We start from the raw sequence: 22,292 nt of genomic DNA, 5'->3' as shown, positions 1-22,292 counted from the left end.
CTGAGCCGAACTCGGACGCTTAACCGACTGAGCCACCCAGGCGCCCCATGAATGGACAAGTTTATACGTTATGCTGTGCTCACCACAAGCGTAGCTACCATCTGCCACCACACCTTGCTATTATAATACCATCGATTATATTCCCTGTGTTGTGCCTTTTATTCCCTTGACTTATCCATTCCGTAACTGGAAGCCTGTATCTCCCACTCCCCTTCACCCATTTTGCCCATCCCCCAAGCCCCCCCAAACTAGACTCCTGGTTATCATTTTTCCATACGTCTAAAGCAAAATTGGGGAAACGTTGCTTTTTATGTGAAAATCAAGTTTCCGAAGACGTGAGCAAACTTTTGATAAGAAGGAGTATTCTTAACTTGCGTTGCATTTTTTCTGGAAAGCGACACCAAAATATCCTTTGGTATCCATCGTCCATTCATGTTGTAGAAAGACTAATGAAATGTCACGGTGGTCTCTGAGAGAGACCCACCAAAAACTCAGGTCCAGTTGAGCCTCCGGGAGACTAGTTCAAGGTCCAATAACTACCGGAAGAAAATGCTAGCTCTTTCACTGGCTTTATTTTGGGTTGGCTTATTTTGTTAGCAACTTGATACCTCTAAGTTTTTGTGAGAAACTTTAAAATGGGTATGTATTCCAACCGTATGAGGTGTCTTCATGTGGCCCAAAGTATTAAAATTCTGTGGAGCACCTGCATTGCGGCTGCTAGTGGTCTGGTCATTTTGGCTGACCTTGTGCCTTCTTCTTCTTTCTCCAACAGCTTTCTGCTTTTTCGGGGGGTGAAGGAACAGCTGATTGTCCTGCCCATGGCAGCGAAGCCAGCTCTAGGACGGGTGCTAGCTTATATTGAGGGAGGTGTTCCTGGCTGGCTGGAGAGCCTCCTCTGAGCAAAGGTCTGTGACCCTCCTGGAGGAACCACACCTAATCATTTTCCCACCCTGTTTCAACTAACTTGAGTGGGTCCAATGTGTGCCTCTTAGAACCCTGTGTGATGCACTGCCCTCAAGGAACTTAAAAACTGAGTAGTAAGGGAGATCAGACAAGTCCAAAAATAACTTTAAGTGCCTTATCGGAGCTTCACATGCTTAGGACTGTGTCTACACAGCACAAAACAAAGTGGCAGTCTGGCACGCGTCCAGTTGCTTTAACAAATTTGGCAGCCCGTTGGATACATGAGGCTTCAGAGACTATCATAAGATCTCTGGAGAAGGGATTCCACAACTTCCACTGGAAACTCATTGTGAGTCGCTTCATAGACTGGCATTAGAGAAATGGAATAGGTTTTTTCCATCCATCTCTTTTGGTTTCCAGGAAGTTTCTCAGCTCAAAGTGGGAATTTTGAACTAAATGATGGCAAAGACCCCATTGTCAATTGCTTCTTGCTTTGTTTCATAGTTCGATTAACTTTAATTCTATTTCTAAATCCTTCTGTCTTCCACTTTGCATTTTGTACACAAAATGTCGCAATGATCTGCATCGGTGTCTGTCTCCTCCAGGAAAGGAGCTGTAGTATTCATCTTCCTAACTCTGGATTCCCTACCTTATCTGTTTAGTGTTACGCTGGTTTTACACACCATAATTACTTAAGAGATTTTTGTATTTTTTAAATTTTTATATGTTTATTTCTTTTGAGAGAAACAGCGCGAGCAGGAGAGGTGCAGACAGAGAGGGGAACAGAGGATCCCAAGCAGGCTCTGCGTTGACAGCAGCGAGCCCGACGCGGGGCTCAAACTCATGAACCATGAGATCATGACCTGAGCTGAAGTCGACCACTCAACCAACTGAGCCACCCAGGTGCCCCTGAAGAGGTTTTTCTTTAAAGGAGTTGTCCATGTGTCCCACTCTGGTCCTGTTAGAAGGTTCTTTCGCCCATGCTTGGGTTAAGATGATAAAGTAAGAGAAATTTGTCTCTGTATCTTCTTTTTTTGAGGCACTCTCTGCTACTCCTCCATTTACCCGTGCTATCTAGTCAGTTAGCAACAAGCAGTAGCTGGCAATATTCTATCGCAACCAGGTTACATGGGTAGTTGAAATTACACACGAAAGCTTAACGTACCCTTCTGCCTGTATGCTGTATTTCACCATCAAAATAAGTGAGGGGTGCCTGACTGGCTCAATTGGTACAGCACGCGATTCTCGATCTTGGGGTGGTGAGTTCAAGCCCCACGTGTGGTGTAGAGTTTACTTAAAAATAAAATTAAAAAATAAGTGGAATAATGCTTGTTAAAAACGGTTGTCCAGCCTGGGTTTCCCTCTGAATGAGAGAGAAGACTGTTTAAAAAAAATTTTTTTTTAATGTTTATTTATTTTTGAGACAGAGAGAGACAGAGCATGAATGGGGGAGGGTCAGAGAGAGGAAGACACAGAATCTGAAACAGGCTCCAGGCTCTGAGCTGTCAGCACAGAGCCTGACGCGGGGCTCAAACTCACGGACCACGAGATCATGACCTGAGCCGAAGTCGGCCAGAGAGAAGACTGTTTTAATATGTGTGAAGCTTCTTCTAAAGGCAAGAGTGAGGCCCTGAGAGAGTTAAACTCTCGGATGACACAGAAACCAGTGCTGTGAGACAGATTGGATGGGATGAGGCAGTATCCGTGAGGCCATTTAACGGGTTCATTTCAATAGACTACATGAGAGATGATGACGGCTTGAGGCAAGGAAGAAGATGGAAAAACATAAAACAGACACTTTGGAGGAAAAATGGGAAGGAGTTAGTGAGACCAGATATAGACCTTGGAGCTCTAGCAACAGAAACGATTAGAAAATAAGTTTTTTGTTACGGTAAAAGATACATAAATTAAAATTCACCATTGTACGCACTTTTACGTGAACAATTCGGTGGCATGACGTGCGTTCACATTGTTATGTAGCCATCACCACCATTCATCACCAGAACTGTTTCATTTCCCCAGACTGAAGCTCTGTGCCCATTAAACACGAACTCCCCATTCCCTACCCCACCCCCCGCTGCCCCAGCAACCACCATTCCCACTGCTGTCTCCACGAATTTGTCTCTTCCAGATACCTTCCATGCGTGGAGTCATGTATTATTTGTCCATTTGCGTCTGGCATATTTAAGTTAGCATGATGTTTTCACAACAGGAACGAATGTTGTTGTGCCTCACCTCTAATACGAGGCATTTAAGGTAAAATCGTGTTTTTCAAAATCACACCAAATTATACGTACCCTTAAATTTAAGAAAGCATATCTCTGGGTTTTCTGGTTGCAAATTTTGGATGATTGAAGCTATACTTTTCTCTCTTTCTGCGTTGGGGGTGTGGGTGGGATGCGCGTGTAGGAAGTACTGTCCGCTCACCTACTGGGTATTCACCCGCTCAGGGGCCTTCCAACACCCGGAAACGCTGCATTTTCAGATCTTTCTCAAATGTTCTTTAAACGTTTCCCAGCTAACATTCAAATTGTAATTAGGGATTTTTTTTTTATTTTTATTTTTTTTACTAGACTTTAAAAATTCCTACAGACAATCTAGAAAGGGAAAATTCAGGAGAGATGATGGGAGACTTTGGCCAGAGCAGGCTTGGGGCTCTCCCAAATCTCACATGCGGATGAGCACCTGGGATGGCTCTAGGGCCCCAGGACAGGCCACTAAAGGTGGCTGGTGCTTTAGGTGGCATGAAGCAAGGAGGGGAGGAGGAGCTTTTCACAACACAGAACTCACAACACACAACTCTGCTCGGGCCAGAAAGAGACTTAGTGATTTTCCGCTCCAGTCCCAAAACATGGGCTTGGAAATCAGAGGATTGGAGTTCGAATTCTGACTCTACTCCTTACTCTTTGCCCTTGGGCAGGCCGTTGGACCTCTCTCTTCTGTGCTTGAGTTACCTTACGGGGAAATGAACAAAATGGTATCTGCCTCATAAGACTGTGGTAAGGATTAAATACAACAATATATAGAAGGTGCTTATATGTTTATAAAGGTAGTGGTTTATTTAAAGCAACAGCAATCACCCGTGACCTCACAGTTTCTGCGTCTTGGGAATTCTGGAGTGGCTTGGCTGGGTTGTTCTGGCTCAGGATGTCTCACGAGGTTACAGCCAGATATCAGCTGCACTGCAGCGGTCTGACGGCTTGGCTGGGTCTGAAGGGTTTACTTCTAACGTGACTCCCTCATGTGACTGGCAGGTCAGTGCTCTCCACTCGGGCCTCTCTGTGGGGCTGCTTGAGAGTCTTTGCGACCTGGATACTGGCTTCCTCCAAAACAAGAAACTCAAGAAACCAAGGCAAAAGCCTCAATACCCTGCCCGTCTGGCCTCTGGAATGACACACTACACTTTGGAATGTTCTACCAGTCACACAGGCCAGCTCTGATCCAGTGTGGGAGGGGACTACACAAGGGTGTGAAGAGCAGGAAGCAAGGCCCTTGGAGGCCAGCCACTAGTTCCGTCTTCGGCTCCAATTCTGGATATGAATTACCCCAGGAGTGGGAGAAACATGGTGGTCGGGTGGGGTCTGGAGGGAGGCCTGACATTGGCCCTGAATACACGGAAGTGAGCTTTATCCACCTTTCCCTGTCCCAATAGAGGGTCCAAAAGGCAGCTTGAGTCTGGAGGGTGCAGAAGGAAGCTACAGACCTGGGGAGCATAGTCATGCCTGGGAAATACAGATAAGATGTTTCCTCTTTTAAGCAAATTGGGTACAATTTTGAACAAATGCCCTGGTAATCCCTGTCACCCGGCTCCACCAGGAGTTTTAGACAGCCACTACTGCTCTTACCAACACATTGTAGGCGACGGCCAGTTGATCTCTTCATGCCTTACTGTCTCTCATCTTTGAAATGGGTTTGACGATGTAAATTCCTCGACGGTTGTTTTGAAAAACACGTTTCTCACTACAAATACAAAGTATATTTATTTTCGTGTTATTATTTTGCTTTAAAATATTCACTAGTCTGCTTAAAAGATAGTATAAAGATCCTCATAGATGCATTAATCAACACATTTTCTTGCTCGTTTTTCTTCTAATTTCAGTTTTCAAAAATACCCAAAGGCTACGTTTATTACAGGGTAATGGACTGCAAAATCTTATTTAATTGCAATGAGCATATTTAGTGGAGTTACAAAAAAGGAAAAAAATACGTAATTCTGTGAACATCCACCAGTTTAAAAGAATCAAAACCACTGTTCTCACTCTCCTTTACCACTCCTTCCATCCTCATTCACTCTGACTTCACAGACCTTGAGAAAGCAGGAGACCCCGGGCCTCTACATTCAGAAGGCCTTAGAGACCCATGGCTCATGGAGTTGGATGTATCTAACATGCTTCAGGGGTGATTCTGATACAGGGCTTTCGGGTGGCTCACCACCAGCAATCTCCAGGACCTTCCTCCTCTGCAGACTGAGAATGCTCAGCAGACAGATTGTGTTGGGGGGACCCTTGGGCCACAAGCAGTCCCACTGTCTATGAGCTATTCTGGTGCATTCCCTACTTACCCTGAAGACAGTGTGAGCATTTTCTGAGGTGATTAACAGTGGCCTCACACCAACAGTCTTATTTACGATTCTCGATTTGGAAGCTATTTTAATGGAAGAATTTCTCCAGACATTTAAAGGCAATAATTAAAGAAAGATAAAACACACGAGTTTGGGAAAAGTTACTTCACTCAAATTCTTCTAGCAGATCCTGGTGCTATTACGTATATGAGTATATTTAATTCAATCTAAGATGATTACTTCAAACTGGATTCTCCTGCTGTCTATTTCTGGTTCCTCAGGGATCCTGTGAAAAATCTGAGGAAATTTCTTGCTGATTGGGGAGATATTAAACGGCAACATATGGCCCACACATGTGATTAGTATTCCTCTAAGGAAAAATGTAAAGGATTATATTTAGAACACAGGGTATGTGTTCAGTGGTTCTGGATGACCCGGGGGATTATTAGGTTCTTCTTATGGAATTTTCTATAGTTAAAAGATGAACCTGGAATTCTGACTGTTTGGTGTGGACATGGGAGCTCATCTGTAAGATTTTGCAGGTGTGAGGCCTGCCAAATTTTCAACATCATGTAGTTTCCTGAAAGGTATTTATTCTGTTCTTCAGAGATTTTCTGAGTTTAGTATCTCTACCATATATTTTAGAGGAGTCTTCTCACACAGGTGTCTTCTGAAGGAAAAAATTAATAATTCATGAGCAATATGTTATTGGCCCCCAAGTAAAATGGGTTGAGCCTGTACTGGCATTACCCGTTTTGTGCCCTACAGTACCTTAAATGAAATAATCCCAGATCTCATTCTTTTTTGTTCTGACGTTTCACCACAAATGTGTTTTACCACATAGTTGATCATGGAACTAAAGAATGGGGCATGATTTCTGATAAAATTCTGACACTCACATCATGGTCCTGGGAGGCCGCAGGCAGATATCAAGATGGCCTGCTGCCTTGGTCCAAGGCCATGGGTAATCTGACCATCTCAGAAGCTCCATAGTCCCTTTTCGGTCTTCTGGTAAAATGTTCTGTATTGTAATATGAACTCCTTGTTTTGTATGTATCCGACTTCAACCACAAAAATTCTAAAGAACAAAAGGGCTTCCAACCACCTATAGGAGGCCTTTCCCCCTGAATATCCTACTATCAACTCAAAATCATATCCCACGCCCAATATCCCCCTCCAGTAAACTGGTTCTCCTTCCTGGTTACTCAAGTCCTGTCAGTTTAGTGGTACCACCTTCTCCTCATCTGCAGTCACTCAGGTGAGAATTTTGGGGAAGTCCAATTTTGTTCATTCTCTTACACTAATGTCTTTCTAAGTTCCTTTATTCATTTTTCTCTTCAAGCATTTGGATTCACTTTCCACATCCCCCTCCTTTGACATCACATGGGAAGTTCTGATTATAGATATTTTCCATAACTCCGGTGTCCTTCCTGTCCAGTTCAGCCTCAATCCTGTCCAGTGATTCTTCATGAACCATCCCTCTCTCAGTTGTGCCACTGCCCTGGGCTCCAGACATGGACAGCAAGCTTACACTATTTTATCTCAAGGGCGCCTCTAATAGGAATCTATTCATCTGGCCTGATTTCCCACCGTCGCTAAAAAAACCCTTCTACTTCAATCAGGTTAATTTCCTTCTGTCTTTTCCCCTTTTTTTCATATTAAGCTCTTGTTCTGTTTATTTTTTTTTCTTCCTGGAATATTTCTCTTCCCACCTTTCAAATCTCCATATTCAGACCTCTGATAATCCTGCCTCCCAGTAGCTTCTTCCTTCTCTGTACTTAAAATCAACAAAAACATGCTTCAGAGTCTGTGTCTTATCCTTTCTCTGCGCCTCCCCCACTTGTGCTCTGTCTCTCAAAAATAAATAAATGTAAAAAAAAAAGGGGGGGGTGCCTGGGTGGCTCAGTTGTTTAAGCTCTGACTTTGGTTCGGGTCATGATCTCAAGGTTTGTGGGTTTGAGCCCCGCGTCGGGCTCTGGCTGACAGTTCAGAGCCTGGAGCCTGCTTTGGATTCTGTGTCTCATTCTCTCTCTGTCCCCCCACCCCCCAACTCATGCTCTGTCTCTGTCTCTCAAAAATAAATAAATGTAAAAAAAAAAGATTTTTTAAAAAATCAACAAAAACAAATCAAAACCACAAAAATGTGTTCATATTCTTTAATCTAGTAACACCATTTCTAGAACTGTATCCTAAGACATTAACACTAATAAAGTAGTGTTCACTCTTGTGTGAACGAAGTTCCTCCTCCCCTGTGACACTATTGATGATACTATTGAAGAAATGGAAACAAATTATATGTTCAGGGATAGAAATAAATAATTATCATACATCACTCTATGGAATACACAAAATGAATATTATAAATACTATGTAATTATATAAGATTTTAAAAAATATAAAGGTAACTGGACAATAGCAAGAGAATATTGTGTGTATATAAACACTTAAAATCAGCCCTTAATATGCAAATTTTAAACAAGTTTGATTATGAAATGGTGAAAAGAGATAAATTAACCCTAAAGACATTACTGACATATGAAAAAAAAACCACAATAAAAAACCGCATCTATTTACCAGTTTCTATGTAAATAAATTTGGATTTTTGTTAAAAAGAATCTAACATCTCTTATGTACCTATGACATTCTAGTTTTCTTATATTTCATTTAATCCTTACAATACACACCGTGAGGGAGGTATTGTTGGGTCTATTTTACAGATGGATGAAACAGGCTGGGAGAGGTTAAATAATTTTCTGAGGATCACACAGCTAGGAAATGGAAGGTTCTGGATTTCCACCTGATTTTGCTGCATGGGAGTCTGAAACAAATGTAAACACTTCTTCATTCCTAATAAAATTTCTGTTATTGAAGACTTGATTATTAAATAATGTGCTTATTGTAAACTTTAAGAAGTAGGGGACAAGAGAAAGAGAGAAGGAGTTTGGGACTTCTTCCTAAGAAGTAGTCAAAACAACACAGAAGTTAATGACAAAGACCATGCTGGTGGACCTTCTGGGTCCTTCCAGGAGCTCTGGTTCACCATTTTTAGCTTTAACATTTATGATTCAGAGGTGACAATGATAAAACTGTGCAAGCACTTGAACGATTTGATTTGATTAGGATGCAATCCACCCTCAAAATCAGATAGAAGAAAGGATGCTACCACCTTTCTATAGACTAGAGATTCAGACTCAGGTCTGTTTCTGGAGTGGAAGAGGATCCTGTAGTCATCTCCCATTCATGGATCATAAGAAGCTATGAGATTTTGGCAATTTCTGACTGCAAGTAATAGGTCAATCTGCAGAGAATCTTGTAAAAATAATGTTGGCAAAAACCTAATTTTACTAGATTCGTGGAATTGGTAGCCACCTGGGAAGGGTTAATTTCAGAGATCCATCTATTTTCCCCTGGGACTTGAAAACTGAAATCCCAAACAGGTTTAAAAATTAAAATTCTTCATGTGAACAGCTTTCGCAGACAGGAAATGCTGAAATTAGCAAAGGTGCATGAGGTGACTAAGAACATCCACCAAGCCTTCTATCTGACCACCTTAACTGCGTGATAGAGAAGTAAATAAATAAATAAATAAATAAATAAAAATAAAAAATTGATAAAAACATTAAAGAGAGAGAGGGACAAAGAACTCCAATGGGCTTTCTCTCTTTCATGTTTTTATTTATTTTTGAAAGAGAGAGAAAGAGAGAGAGAGTGTGAGCGGGGGAGGTGCAGAGAGAGAGGGTACAGAAGATCCAAAGGGCTCTGTGCTGACATCCAAAGGGCTGTGCAGACAGCCTGACGAAGGGCTGGAGCTCACGAACAGCGAGATCACGACCTGAGCCAAAGTCAGATGCTCAACTGACTGAGCCACCCAGGAGCCTCTCTTTATCTTTTTTTACTTTTAAGCCTGCCTAAAGTCTCTTTTTATGTGAAAGGTTAGAAGCAGTATAGCTTCTCATCTTCAGAATTCTATTCATTTGAATGATTTTCAAGGTAGCTAACTAGTGATTCATCTTGGTATTTTCTTAGCTTATATTTTCTCAAAAAGAATTAAATACTTTACTTTGATGTACATCACATGAGCAGAGTATAGGTTACACCTTAAGTATACTGTCTAGGGATTCTATTATGAAGAAATTTTAGAGTTTATCCTGTCATTTCATTGTTACATGAATGATATTATTTTTAATAAAAGCATGGCTTTTGGCCGTCGTTTTATTTCCCCTTCACTAGGATATAAGCAGCATCAGCCTTTCTTCAGATGGTGAAGAAAAAACCCTATTATTCTATCAGTGACCTTTGGCAAGAAACTGCTCTCTTGAACTGTTCATGTCTCTGGAGTGTTTGACTAAGGTTTCTTCTGGTCAGGTCATCGACAATCCAAATGTCAGACAACAATGTGGCCATTTTTCATCTTGAGGTAAGTGTTTCCCCAATAAGATGATCAATTAGTCTTATCCACATTACAACACACCTCCCCATGTATTTTTATAACATGCAAAGATCTCTGTGGTCCTATATTACCTTCTTCTTCAGTTAGATTTTAGGCTGTTAGAATGTATAATCAATGCAAACACACCTCATGTATGACCTGTGTGTATTGATATTCTTTATACCAATGCATCCTCCAAAGGTGGTATTAATGAAGAAAAAAATCTCTATTCTCAAGGTTATGAACTAAAGCCTTTCATAGCAAATGTCTCACTTTTGATAGAACTAATGCTCTAGAAATGGGCTTTTCACTGAAGCAAAACTTGTATTTAATTATAATTCCTTAGGGTTTTTTTCACTTGGAAACCAGGCATTTCGTGGAATGTTTCACATGAAAATTCTAAAATGTGTTTGTTTTTTGCTAGAAGACACTTAAGATGCCATGCTTGCTTCTAAAGAAAAGTCTAATGTGGGAAACATTAGGTGTACGTCTTGAGAAGAATTCTCAGAGCACCATTACGTATTACTTTGGAAAGTTTTAACTGCTGTCTGGGGTTGTGTCCATGGAGCTGCTTCAAATACAGCCAGACTTTAAATATGAACTACCGCTTTTTGCTTAGTTTCCGTTAATGGCAATATCCTCCACATCTACCCACATTTTCAAAAGTATTTTACATTGCAGTTGGCCAATTTGTAAGTCCTTCCCAAGAGATACCTACAGTTTAGAGAGACCTATGAATGCTCTCATTTTTAGAGATCTTATTTTTAATTAATGAAAGTTTAAAAGGCCCTTTCTGAGAATGTTACTTGGAGCTCAGAGTGCTCATACCTCTGAATATACTGTTTTAAATCGTTTTGGGGAGCATAATAAAAATATAGCACTACAGCAGCGCCTGGGTGGCTCATTCGGTTGTGTCCAATTTTGACTTAGGTTATGATCTCGTGGTCAGTGAGTTCGACCCCACATCAGGCTTGCTGTTGTCGGCACAGAGCCGGCTTTGGATCCTCTGTCCACCCCTCTCTCTCTGCCCCTTCCCTCCCCCCAAAAAATAAAGAAAACAGTAAAAAATATATAGCACTACATATATATGTGTATATGTGTCTGTGTATGGTGAGGAAGAAAAATCGCTCCATGTTCAGAATCAGTCTTTAGTAACACACTTCAGAAATTTGGAATATTTAATATCATCGAAACAGCTGGCTTAAATGATAACAAAATACTTTCCTACATTTGAAAGTGGAATAGCAGTTCCAATAAGCTTTATAAATAGAATAATCTTCATTGGTTTATTAATTCATTTTCTTTTTCCTATGACAAGCCAGTGACAAGCACCTAATCTGGGCCAGGTAAGTATAAGGCACTGGAAATACAAAGATAAATGACAATCTGTGCCCTCCTGGAGATATTTTTCCTCCTGGAGTTTTAATGTTTAATTTCATTCGTGCTTTTATTAGGAAGGAAAGGCAGAAGAGGAGGAAAATGACTGTCTGAAAAAGGGGAGTTTGAGTCAGAAGCTATTATTCAGCTTTTCTTGGGAGATTCTGAACTCATTCCATTATTATAATGGTCCCACTTACTTTTCTATCTGAAATGAAATATACACACCCCTTTTCTCTCACACAAAGGTGGAATGAATAGTAACAAGGTAAGAGCATGGGATCTGGAGTCAGATAGGTCTGGGCTGGAATATTCATCCTGCTACCAACTTGATTGTACCTTTCCATAATTTACTTAATTAGCCTCTCTGTGGATTGGTTTTCTCACACAGAATGGGAATAAAAATATCAGCTGGTCCTTGCTAAAAAGGCTGTTTCTTTCCCCTTCTAGTCCTTTCCTTTCCCTTCATGCACTGAATATTATTGATCTGAAAATGAGGCACCACACAAAAAATTTAAAATAATTTGAAACCTGGGAATGTATCTTTCCAATGATGTAGCATAATCACTAACCCTGATGTTTTATAAGGCACTGGAGTAAAACTGGTGTCAGGGCTCCCTAATCCCTCGGTCTGGCTATGCATGTTTGGCACAGATCCCAGACTAAATATAGCAAGTCTTGCTTCTTGGGTCAATATAATTTCTAATCCCTAGGTTGAATGAGCAAATCTTCCCAGACAAGATTTAATTCACAAAGGCATTTACGTAGACACTGGATATACCTAACAGTACATCATCAAGTGAAAACAGGTCATCAGCATTAGCTTGGCTAACGGAAAAGAAACTTGCATTAGGAAACCGGCAATCTCACCAACAAATCCTGCTGGGGATTGACTAAACATAATTGTTAATTGAAAAAAAATTAAAAATAGAGTATTAGGGAGATATACTCCCACTGATAGTTGTACACAATTCCCTGAAGTGTTAATGGAAGCTTGGCAAGTGCATCATCAAGGAAATCTACCTCTTAACCTTCACGTTCATCTGTCAGTCTCCATCCACAGACTCTTGAAGTGGAGTGGAAAGCAAAGGAAAAAAAAAAATACCCTGGAATTTTCAAGAAGAAGTCCATCTCATCTCTTTGCACTTACCAATTCACCACACTATAGCCTTAGCTTTAAAATGGCTAAACTATTCGGAATCATGTGTTGCCATCCCTGGAGGATGGACTTTGCTGTCTTTTTCTTTCTAGAATAGATAGATTAATGGGGTCCCATCTAACTTAACCCATGAAGGACAAGTTTTCAGCCAGGCCCCTCTTACTTACATGGAAATGAAAGGATTTTCCCTTCCTCCCTCCCTCCCTCCCTCCCTTCCTTCCTTCCTTCCCTCCTTCCTTCCTTCTTTGCCTTTGCCAAAATGTCACTGTATTCTTGCACTTAAAGTTGAGAAGAGGCTTTGTATTCTCAGAGTATCGGTAGAAGCTAAATGTCTTTATTCATTCATGTTGGTTGAAATAAACAAGCGTATATTTTCCAATTTCTTCACTAACTAAAATCAATTTCTGTGGTGGATGAAAGTTACTATCACAACTCAGTGAGAGAAGTCAATGAGAGATTTAAGACTGCTCTTTCTGCGACTACTTCTAATGATTGCAATAGCAGGCTTAAACTGCTTTCACAGGACTCCTACAAGCCAGACCCCAAAGAATCCTTATATTTCTGTGCGACCCCTTCTAGTAAAATAACCATTCAATCTAACTGAGACTGGATAAGCTACACTTCTGTGATTTGTTTGGCATGTGGCTTGTATTAGTTTTCTATTACTGCCTTAGCAAATTATCACAAACCAGTGGTTTAAAACAACCCAAATTTATCATCGTGCAGTTCTGGAGGCAGAAGGCGGATGCAGGTTTCACTGGCTTAAAACCACGGAATTGGCAGAGGAACATTCCTTTCGAGAGGCCTTAGGGGAGGACATGGTTGCTGGTATTTCCAGTGTCTAGAAGCTCTTGTGCTAAAAGACGTTGCTGAATCCTGTTCCCCGAAAGTAATGGGTCATGGGCTGGATGATAAAAAGAAAAGAAGAGCTCTAGTTCACGAGTCTTTTATTTTAATGATCATTGTGGTAGACAGCCTTTAAGATGACTCCAGTGATTCCAATTTCTCGAGTGTGAGCTGGACCTAATGACTTGCTTCCAGCAGACAGAATATGGCAAAGATAATGAAATTTTGGTTCTGAGGTGAGGCCACAAAAAGGCTCTGGGTTCCATCGCGCTTGCCTGCATGCATTTGCTCTGATGAAAATCAGCCGCCATGTTTTGAGCTGCTTTATGGACAGGCCACGTGGCAAGGAACTGAGGTAGGCTCCTGGGTAAGAGCCAGAGAATGGAAATCCAGGCCCTCAATGCAACAACCTCAGAAGAACCTAGTCCTGTCAACAACCACTTGAGTGCCCTTGGAAGGGGATCTTTTCTGGGTCATGCCTTGAGCCAGCTGTCATCCTTGAGACTGAGGCATCTGGAAAAGCTGTGCCTGGATTTCTGATTCACAAAAACTGTGGGAAAATCAATGCTTATTGGGATAATTTGTGTCATAACAATAGAGAACTATTACAACAGTGAAATGGCATTACAGAAAGTTTGGAAAAGGGAGGCGTGGAAAGTCGTCCATAATTCTACTACTCAATCACAACTGTGGCTTAATTTTTGCCTGTTTTATTTCAGTCTGCATACATTTATATTGCTGGGGAGCATAATGTGAATAAAATTTTGCATGATTTAGTTAACCTCCTCATTCTCTTTAGGCATTTCCATTACTTCCTATTTAATTTGCAATTAAAAATAATGTAACAACCATCATCTCTGTGGATGTGGTTCTTTTTTTTTTTCCCCTCTCTTACTTAACTTTCATTTTTCCCATGTCTTTCTCTTCCTTGGTACATTCCTCAATTTGCTATAGTAACTCCTCAGATAATCCTCAGTGGTTGCTGGATGGCAAAATTTCTGAGTCACTTCATGCTAAAGCTGTCTTTGTTTTTCTGTTCATTAAATATTAATTTAGATGGCTATTGATTTCTGGTTGAAAATTGCCATGCCCAAATATATGGCAATATCAAACCTAAGAAAAATTCTACCTCCCCAGTAAGAATACAGTTTCAAAGTTTTTAGCCAGCTTGAGTAGACAATTTTATACATAGAAACAAAATAGGTAATGTATATTTATAATTAATTTTGTCACACAAGCATTTAAATCACCATATTACAAAAATCACTTTTTTTATTTTGAAATATTGCCTTCTTTTTTTCTTGTTGAATTCTTTTTTTTTAAATGTTTATTTATTCTGAGAGAGAGAGAGAGACAGAGTGAGAGCGAGATAGGGGCAGAGAGAGAGAGAGAGGGAGACACAGAATTCGAAGTAGGTTCCAGGCTCTGAGCTGGTTCCAGGCACAGAGCCCGCCACGGGGCTTGAACCCATGAATCTTGAGATCATGACCAAAGTCGGATGCTTAACTGACTGAGCTACCCAGGTGCCCCTTTTCTTGTTGAATTCTTAAATATTTTTTATTGTGGTAGAATATACCTAACATAAAATTTGCCATTTTGCTCATTTTTAAGTGTACAATTTAGTGGCATTAAGAACATTCATGTTGTTGTGCAACTGTCACCATTATCCACTTCCAGAACGGAATTGCCTTTCTTTTGGAGTAGGAAAAATTCTTGTAAGTGGGATTACTGGGTCAGAGAGTTTGAATTATGTGCCCTTTTCGAAATTCAATTATATTGTAGCATGTAAGAACATGGGCTGTAGAGTTAGATTCAAACCGGATTTGAATCCTTAATCTGAGTAATACCTGACAACCTTTGGGAAGTAATCTAATTTTTCTCAGTCTCATATTCCTCTTCTACAAAGTGGGGGTGATGAAGACATCTAATAATACCTAATGATAATTGGTATGAAATTATATGTCAAAATAGATAGTATGGTGCCTGACACACAAACACCCGTTATTTCTTTAATAATATGTAAACATACGTAAAGGTAAACTCCTATTATTTATCGTCATCATCATCATCGTTATTATCACCATATTCACAATCCTATAGAATCAGTTGTTCTTTGAATAATGTGGCTTCTGGCATTTTACTGCTTCTGTATGGAGATTTTCAACAATATCTGTGAACGGTATTTGTGTTTTGAACAAGTTGCGATAGTATCAGGATTGCAAAATATGCTATTGGTGTGGGGTTCACCTTAAACTTGAAGGATCTGCTTTTTACAGAGCTTAACAACAGATGCACCGAACATGGAATTAAACCACAACAGTATTCATAGTACGTCACCACAAAGCAGGGTTCAATATCAGATGAAACGCAGTGGGAAAGAATATAAAACAATGATGGAGAGAGAGACTGAGATTTTGAAGAAATGAGTAGAAGGAACCAAGGAAGTTCCTGGTTATTGAGCTATTAAGGAAAATGACTGTGGTCAACATATAGTCAAGTGCTGCAAATATCCTCAAAATACTTTCATGAGACAGCGAAGAGTGGACTGACTAGGAAGCCTAAATACAGAAAATTTACTTTCTCAGTGTCGCACAGCCAATTATTGGCAGAACTGGGATTGTAATTTAGGCTTTTGATTCCATGATTTGATTTGTTTGTGGTTCACTGCATTAGTCTGATTAAGGACTAATTCTAGAAGGAGGGTTTTGTTTTTTTTTTTTTCTATTTGAAATGAAGGAGTCTTTACCCAGACGCAGACTTATGAAGAATGGATAAAGCACAGCTGTGCTGGAGCCCCCTGAGATCCATGCCTAGCCTCCTCCCTCTTGCTGTCTGCATCTGAATTGACCTGTAGAGATTGCATCAAAGGGCTCCCCTTGCCCCTCGGCTTCCTGTTGGTATTGGTAAAGGAGATTAGAGGGAAGAGAGTATTTATGGTTTCCTCCCTGAGGGGTTTCATTAGGCTGGCTGTGTCCTCGCTCCTGTCTGGCGTCCCTCTGTGTACAACCTTCAGGTTCCAGTAACTTCTCTATACCCTTGTTATTGCAGGGTGGTAACAGCCCCTGGGGCACTATAGTACTATGCCTTATGGATTGCCTTATGAATGGAGTTATTTCAGTATCTATGAATCCTCAAGAAAACTGGATCCTTCCTCTACCAGTTAAAGGTGAGATGATCTTTCCATCAGTCGTCTCTTCACCAGGTCTAGTGACCAAAGAACGTCTCATTACTAAGTGTCATTTGTTTGAAGGTCTCTAGACTTTAGAGAAGCGATTGTTCTTGGAACCTCTACCAAGATACTACCATTGTCCCATATGGGACAGACATCTTTGATATTGAAGTTGTGATACTCACTGTTTTATGTCCTCTCTTGAGAATGCCTTATACAGGGGCGCCTGGGTGGCTCAGTCGGTTAAGCGTCTGACTTCAGCTCAGGTCACGATCTCGCGGTCCGTGAGTTCGAGCCCCGCGTCGGGCTCTGTGCTGACGGCTCAGAGCCTGGAGCCTGCTTCAGATTCTGTGTCTCCCTCTCTCTGACCCTCCTCCGTTCATGCTCGCTCTCTGTCTCAAAAATAAATAAACGTTAAAAAAAAAAATTAAAAAAAAAAAGAGAATGCCTTATACATTTGATAGGACAGAGTCCCAAAGCTGCCAGGCTCTGGCAAGCTGGGGGAGCATCTTTTATCCTGCACACAGTCAGAAGGTTCAACTCTAACCTTAACCTCCAAACCCACTGACTGTCCACTTAGCTACCTTTGCTTTCCTTAAAATTTTTTTTTTAACATTTATTTTTGAGACAGAGAGAGACAGAGCATGAACGGGGGGTGGGGGGGGGGGCGGGGCAGAGAGAGAGGGAGACACAGAATCCGAAGCGGGCTCCTGGCTCTGAGCCATCAGCCCAGAGCCCGACACGGGGCTCGAACTCACGGACCGCGAGATAGTGACCTGAGTTGAAGTCGGACGCTTAACCGACTGAGCCACCCAGGTGCCCCCTACCTTTGCTTTTCTAACTGCTTTATTCTTCATGTACCCTGCACTTTGGTACATGATTATGTAGAGGCTGCCTTTTGTTGTTGCTTCAATAGTGTATGTTCATTCATTTAGTCAAGTACTTATTGGGTGGGCAGGGACTGGGCATCAATGGGCAACTGTGAATATGATGAATATAGTTTCTACTATAAGTCATGGAACTTAAAATCTAGTGGAAGATACACACAAAAAGGTAATGACCCCTGGTTGTTTCTTGTTTCACCAACTTTATCATAAGTAAAAGGCAGAATTCATATCTACTGTTTTATATCCATTGGCATTCAGTAGGTACTTTGTTTTATACATTTTCTGCTAATAGTTCAGAGTTTCTTACTCTGCCTGCCTTGGTGTCAAAGGCACCAGATACGGCCTTGAGGCAAAGAAGGAAATCAGATCGGAAACTGATGCTTGTTTCACTCTTTCTGTACACTCTGGGACAGGTGTCAAATCGGCCTAGAGAGCTCCAGATCCAATAGATTGGGCTAGTTCCCCCATCCTAGTCCATCTAGGAGGCATAGCTGTACCCCTCACAGATGAGGCTCCCTGGCCCACTGCTTAGAACCATTTTCCAGTAAAGAAAACAAAAAAGAGGAAAGAACAGCTCTCAGGGATAAGAGATCATTCTCCAAATCACTTCATTACTTTTTAAAAAATTTGTTTTTAACATTTATTTATTTATTTTTTATTTTAAATTGTTTTTTTTTAACGTTTATTCATTTTTGAGAGACAGAGACAGAGCATGAGTGGGGAAGGGGCAGAGAGAGAGGGAGACACAGAATCTGAAGCAGGCTCCAGGCTCTGAGCTGTCAGCACAGAGCCCGACGCAGGGCTCGAACTCACGAACCGTGAGATCATGACCTGAGCCAAAGTCAGATGCTCAACCGACTGAGCCATCCAGGCGCCCCAAACATTTATTTATTTTTGAGAGACAGAGCACAAGTGGGGGAGGGGCAGAGACAGAGGGAGACACAGAATTCAAAGCAGGCTCCAGGCTGTCAGCACAGAACCTGATGTGGGGCTCAAGCCCACAAGCTGTGAGATCATGACCTGAGCCAAAGTCAGACACTTAACCAACTGAGCCACCCAGGCACCCCTGCAAATCACTTCATTAAAGGGAACAGGAAAGGAAAGACCCTACCTGAATCAGTGGAGTGTAGTCATAATCGATTCCTTTAGTTTTCTTGCTAAATCCTGGATATTTATTGCCACTGGCTGATATATTTGACTCTTGCTTTTTGTAGGGATTAACGTGCCCAGTTTTTCAAACCAGTATATTCTGAGATTGTTTGGGAATGGCTTGTTTCAATTATTAATTTAATTTCCAACTTTCTTGGTATTTTTTCACTTTCAGTTAAAATTTCATTTGTTGAATGCATCAGGATTTTCATGATGTTTGACATGATTCCTTGTAAAGGAAATTAAGTAGCTTAAAATGGATAGTAGCCCTTATACTAGCGATTATCATTTGGTATTAATAGCACTCCTTCCATCTAGACCCCCCAAAAGTCAAATTAAAGAGTTAAACCAATTACAGAATCATAATTACCTTCATAGATTTCTTCAAATTTTTAACTGTTATGCAGTTATCTCTTTATGTACCTTAACTTTCGCTCATCTTAACCACACTTAGGACTTTTCCTTACGATTATCACCTTAACCTGTCATCATGTCCAGCTCATATTTGCAGTAATTTCCTTATGATCCTAGGCTCTATTTTTCATTTTAAGGCCATTGGAACATCTCTCACTTGTGTCTGCAGGGAATTAGGTAAAGGGATCCCCCTGCTGCTTACGCTGCCTCAGGACTAAATCTTATACTGCTCTTTCAGACCCAGTCGGGTACTCGTCCATCCTGCTGAGACTTTCTCCTCTAGTGACTCTACAGCTCGTTTGTCCATCTAGTTTATTAGCCATCTAGTCCTCACCTTGTCCTTTGGGTTGGAAGCACACCACTTGTCTTCCGGCTCACAACTGTGGCATCTTGTGACTCTCCCATGCCAGCAAAAGCTTCAGTGGCTGCCACAGGAAACACTCTCTGGACCTCCACTTAGAAAGCTTCTATCAGACTTGGTCCAGGCTTGAGGTGGAATCCACATGCCCTGTTTCTTAAAAAAAATTTTTTTTAAATGTTTATTTAGTTTGAGAGAGAGACAGAGAGAGAAAGTGAGTGCAAGCAGGGGAGGGGCAGAGAGAGAGGGAGAGAGAATCCCAGGCAGGCTCTACTCTGTCAGCACAGAGCCTGACATGGGGCTCGATCCCACAAACCTGTGAGATCATGACCTGAGCTGAAATCAAGAGTCAGATGCTTAACGGACTAAGCCCATCCAGGTGCCCCTTAAAAAAATTTTTTTTTTTGCTAACTAAGTGTCAAATTGTGGAAGCAGGTGGGATGGATAGGATCAGAAAGCAGACGAGAGGTGGGCTTAGAGCTGAATGCTTTAGACAGAATTAGAATATAAAATAGGTGGAATTCTTTAGCAGAATTAGAATACATATTGGCAGAAAGCCAATAACTGGTATTTGTAGCCATTGCGTTCATATCTGCAGCTGCTATGCTGTTTAAACCCTTTTTAAAACTAGAATTAACTGGAGCTGTGAAGAGCATAACTTTCCTTAAGGAAACTTTAGCAGAAGGAGCAGTAATTTTCAAGGTAGAAAAAAAAAGTATAAATATTCAGACTGAGTTCATCTAAGACAGATGAAACAGACATCTCTACGAAAATGTATCAGTTAGGATTAGATCCAGCAGCAAGTAACAGAAACCCAAAATAATAGTGGCTTTAACAAGTTACAGCTTTATCTCTTCATGTGAAAGTCTAGAAATAAGCAGTTCCTGAAGTCATCAGGCATATATGTTCCTCCTGTCTTTCTGTTTTACTGTCTGTCTTTAGCGTTCTATCTCCTGGTCCAAAGTGGATGCTAAGCCCCTAGCTGTCACATTTGCATTCCAGCCAACAAGAAAGAAGGATGCTATATACATATTCTTGTTTATATCACATTAGATAAAATTTCATCATATGGCCATTACTAGTTGCTAAAGAAGCTGGGAAATGTCTTTATGCCAGGTGACCACGGGCTCAGCTACAGATCAGGAATAGTATTGCCAAAAAGAAGGAAAGAATAGATGTTGGGGAATAGACAAGTATGAGGCAACTGGGGACTGTTAGGAGTAAACAGATCCACAAGAATTTCATGAAAATAAGTTCCAAAGAATTTCTGCCTTCTAGCATTAAATAACTAACTTTAAATATATGTTAAATCATGTTCAGGAACATGTCTGTAACAGAACCACAAGCCAACTCTCAAGAGCCTGGTATTAAAAGCACATCACCAGTTATTATTCCCATTGTAGGTGTTGAGAATGAAGAAGACTGAGTGAATGCTGAAAAAAAAAAAAAGATCTCAGGGACCTATGGATAAATGGACTCTGGAAGTGTGACAGCACCTATCACAACTTGAGGAATGATTTTGACCATTGTCAGTGGAGTTACTCTGAATCGCGGATTTGGGACTTAGTGAGTTTCATTTAGGTCAGATTCTCCAAAGCAGCATTTCTGTGCTTCGATTTTCAAATCAGAGACACTGAAACTTTAACTCATAAGGATAGCAGCTTTTTTCAAAGGAGCATTTTCCCTCCCAAATGAGCTCATTTTACCCCTTCTTGCCACTTCTGGCAACATGAATATTTTTATCCAGTGGTGCTCTAAGTTAACTTAATGTGCTTAGCTTGTCATGAGGGAGTGATTTATGTACCACCAGAGGTAAAGTTCACTAGTTTGTGTGGGAAACAAAAGACTTGCCCTATGAGCCACCAGATCACGCACCAGCACATTTTGGCCTTACTTGTTTCCTCTGGAGGGTTCGTCCATCTAAATCCCTTGAGGCCAGAGACCCTTTCTATTTCACTTGGTCTCCCAAGTGCCTAGCTCAGTGCCTCTCACAAGGCTAGGTCTTAATAAATATTTGTTGAAATATTCTGAAGATGATTCATCAGAGACAATGACAGAAAAGCACATAACAAAAATTAACAACACAGTTTTGGGTTAGCCTTGGGTCATTTCTAGTAGCTGTAAGAGAAAAGAAAATTCACAGCAAGACGGCACTGAAAGTCTTGAGCATTTGTAAGGAAGTGGCGAAGGAAAAACATTTATTTTGACAACTGCTCTTCGGTGTGAAAAATTCACAGCTGTAAACGGCAACAAAGGAAAGCAAACCTAATCCGTAAGAGCCTAAGCACTTTACCATACTAGATTTCAGGACACATGATTATTCCTTTTGCTACTTGTTTGTGAGTGTCGCCCATTTGCCAAAATAAAGATGTTCTTTCTCCAGCCAGACCCGAGCTGCCAGAGTGAACTAATGACTTCAGAATGGAAGACAGATGCTTCCTGCAGGAGAATTCCCCTTCAGGCAGAGAACCCTTAACCAGGGCTGGTTTCAGAACTTGTGAGCCCTGGTGCTAAATGAAAATGGGGGACCCCTTGTTCAAAAGTCAGGGGAAAAAGTGTCATTAAAGATACTAAAATATAAAGTTTTCCCCCTTCTCCCACAGTATCTCTGTTGACTTGTCATGGTGTTCTTTTATTTACTTCATGCTGCTCTGAGTAAAGAAGACTTAACATTTTAAATTACTGGCTTTTTTTTTTTTTTTTTTTTTTTTTACCATTCATCTTTCTATTTTAGAATTCCAGTTTTATATTTGTTCAGATATATTTATTGAATTATTTGGGAACATTTGGTTTTTTTCTTCAATTTTTAAATTCTTATTTATTTATTTTGAGAGAGAGAGAGAGAGAGAAAAAAGACGAGCGGGGGAGGGGCAGAGAGAGAGAGGGAGAGAGAGAATCCCAAGCATGCTCTGTGCTGTCAGTGCAGAGCCCAAAGTGGGGCTCGAACTCAGGAACCGTGAGATCATGACATGACCTGAAATCAAGAGTCGGATGCTTAACTGGCTGAGCCACCCAAGTGCCCCCAAATTATATGAGAACA

At 40.9% G+C, this 22,292-nt stretch overlaps 2 long non-coding RNA genes across 2 annotated transcripts; one reads left to right on the top strand and one right to left on the bottom strand.

The window, feature by feature from the left end:
• Nucleotides 1-3,964: 3,964 nt before the first annotated feature.
• LOC132671259 (uncharacterized) lies at nucleotides 3,965-5,823 on the bottom strand. Its single transcript, XR_009607021.2, has 3 exons — nucleotides 5,705-5,823; nucleotides 4,749-4,863; nucleotides 3,965-4,241 (listed from the first exon to the last, which is right to left on the bottom strand). It is a non-coding gene; the product is annotated as an uncharacterized LOC132671259 (long non-coding RNA).
• Nucleotides 5,824-5,957: 134 nt separating this feature from the next.
• Nucleotides 5,958-21,804, top strand: LOC132671258 (uncharacterized). Its single transcript, XR_009607020.2, has 4 exons — nucleotides 5,958-6,051; nucleotides 9,695-9,881; nucleotides 16,324-16,441; nucleotides 21,636-21,804. It is a non-coding gene; the product is annotated as an uncharacterized LOC132671258 (long non-coding RNA).
• The last annotated feature ends 488 nt before the right edge of the window (nucleotides 21,805-22,292 follow it).

This window comes from Panthera onca, chromosome C1, assembly GCF_046562875.1.
Source record: "Panthera onca isolate mPanOnc1 chromosome C1, mPanOnc1 haplotype 2, whole genome shotgun sequence".
Taxonomy (NCBI): Eukaryota; Metazoa; Chordata; class Mammalia; order Carnivora; family Felidae; genus Panthera; species Panthera onca.
The sequence above is the reverse complement of the archived record's forward strand: the minus strand, read 5'-3'. Positions and strand labels throughout refer to the sequence as shown.